The sequence below is a fragment of the Styela clava genome, chromosome 1 (assembly GCF_964204865.1).
Source record: "Styela clava chromosome 1, kaStyClav1.hap1.2, whole genome shotgun sequence".
Lineage (NCBI taxonomy): Eukaryota > Metazoa > Chordata > Ascidiacea > Stolidobranchia > Styelidae > Styela > Styela clava.
The window spans coordinates 29,043,550-29,046,200 of NC_135250.1; the positions used below are offsets into that span (position 1 = coordinate 29,043,550).

General features: G+C 31.2%; 1 long non-coding RNA gene across 1 annotated transcript; it reads left to right on the forward strand.

Moving 5' to 3' along the window:
* Nucleotides 1-1,289: 1,289 nt before the first annotated feature.
* Nucleotides 1,290-2,019, forward strand: LOC144424427 (uncharacterized). The gene is made up of 3 exons (XR_013476711.1): nucleotides 1,290-1,448; nucleotides 1,760-1,807; nucleotides 1,889-2,019. It is a non-coding gene; the product is annotated as an uncharacterized LOC144424427 (long non-coding RNA).
* Nucleotides 2,020-2,651: the final 632 nt, after the last annotated feature.

A 2,651-nucleotide genomic window follows, 5' to 3' on the forward strand; every position in this document is an offset into this window, starting at 1 on the left:
CATATGGTGGCTCCTAAATTTTAATAAACCACATTACGCGGGCACGTCGCAATCTACGGAGTTTTATAAATTTACTACGAATAAAAATAAAAATGACTTCGAGCCAAAAATAAAATTTAGAATTAAATACACGCCTCGAGCTATGAAATATGATAGCTTTGTTGATTACGCCGATCGTACATAGGATGCTTTATACAATATTCTTAACTTTATTCTATGAAGACATGTACCGATTATATGTAAAAAAAAAACTATATTTCGTAAAACACACCGTGGGTTGTTTTTATTACTTGGAGATATAAAAGAGATATGGAGTTTAGTTGATATCAGAATTTTCTGAAAAAAAAACAAGTTTTAGGATTTGTTGGAAGCTCAATGGTAGCGCCTAAAATTTATTAGATTATATTAAGCTACGAAGTATTATAATTCATTACGAATAAAAATTAAAATGACGCTGAGACAAAAATGAAATTGAGAATTGAATACACGCCTCGAGCTATGGAATATAATTACATTGTTGATTACAACAATCGTACATAAGATGCTTTATACAACCTGCCTAGCTCTATGAAATGTCTATATTGTTTGTTGGAACTCAATAGCACAAAAGAAAGCTGTAAATTGTTCAAGATGTAGAATGATTAATACTGATTTGTCGAGCAAAAAATGTAATCAGAGATACAAGATTGATTTTTTCCAAAGATAAGCCTAAGAATGAGCATATTGATGTTTATGATAGCGTGCGTTAATTTTATATGAAATCATTCATTCAAACAGGCATCTTATACAAACAGCTATTTTTCAAAATCACTCAATTAATTTATATTTTTTTCTATAATTTATCTAGTTTCGTAATTGCTTGACAGTGAGAAGTGTTCAAGCCTGATTAATTATGGGTAAAATACGTGAACTGTTAGACTGTTTCAAAGCTTTTGAGATTAGTTTTGAATGCAAATCACTTAGACAGCAAACTTGCAGATTCAAAACTAAGTTTATTTTGTTTTTATACTTATTAAGAGCCCTATAACAAGCATAAAAGCATGCAATGTAGAATTCGTTGTATCTTGGGATACAATAGATTCTGACAGAATTCCTCAGCCTTGCTATAAAAAGCCTTTCTACATAAAACAGTTTTGCCACTCAATTAAGCCTCTGTACTTGAAGTGTTTTCGCTCAACGTCGAGTTGGTGAGACATATGTATGAAACGATTGACATAGCAAACACTTTTTGACACGAAATAACGAATTTTCTGATTTTTTGTATAATATAGTTTCCATAAATAGTTCAACTCCATCATATATTAACTTAGTCTTCTCCCAGACTCGGAATATGAATTTTTGTGCTCATGCCCGACTGTGGTTCTCAGTGGTAATTTCATTACTGATGCTGTTGCAAGCTGTAGACATGGTTGCATGTCATAGAGAAGGAGGAGGGGGAGGAGTACCAAGTAAGTAGAGCTATTGCTGAAGTTATGCAATTAATATATATGTCAAATTCAGCTTGTTTGTAAATAGTATGGGACAGGAAAATTGTAAAAACGTTTCAACAAAGCTACATGAGTATGATATAAAATAAGAAATTGAGATTATTCCAATTTTACGAGTGGATGGATAGCTAGGTTTGTGCCCGAGTTAAAATCTTTGTTGGCCAGACAGTAAATTGAAGCCTTCTTTAATATCCCTGATTGAATATCACGTTTTGCCAATCCGGATAAAAACTTCCCATAAACTCTTGAGTCAATTTTTTCATTATTTCTAGGAGGCCTCTCGGAACAGTTGGAAGATAAAATCCTCAAATAATAATGAGGTGATCATATAACCTAAACTTTTTATTTTTAGCAACCGAAACAAAATGCATATTTTCTAATAAATATTTATTTTATTTCAGCTTTTATGAAGATCAGAAGATGCATGAAAATATATTGTGTATAGTATTATTTGGAATGCATCTGATAAGAAATAAATAAAAGCGAATCGAAATAAATTGAATTATGATTTGTATTAAAATGAGTAATTTCAATATATACATTGCAAAAAGCCACAGAAAAATTTTCTACTCAAGTGTCAATAAACAAGTTGTGTGTTTGTGGAAAGTGTTCAAGCCTGACAAAGGCTAGTTAACTACATGAAATATTCAGATGTTGAAATAATGGGTTGCGATTACTTTGTTGATATCCGTGAGTATTTATTTACCACCATTTTGTTGGCGGTTGTGTTGCCTAATAACTGAAATCCTCAAAACGAAAAGGAGAAAAAGGAATTACCGAGCAAACAAAATAGAAGGAAAGAGACAATTGGATAAAAAGGAGAGCAATATATGTTATCAGAAAATGGAGGAACAATACACTTTGAGCTATATTTGTTTTTACAACGGTTTAAAGTATACAAACGAGTTCTTACGGAATTTGGAATTTAGGGTTTTTGCATTTTTGTTGGAACATGAGAAGTATTTTTATTTATTGAAAATACTCAAGTTTTGGCAAAGAATTTCAAGATACTACCTGTTTACCATAATTGCAATTTCAAAACGAAATTGAAAATTGCTAGCGATTATGGACCATTTGAACAAATCTACCTAATAAACTTAAAAAGAACTAATCGTTCCATCAAATCGACCAATCCTTAATAAAACCTATCTCTTTCATATTAAT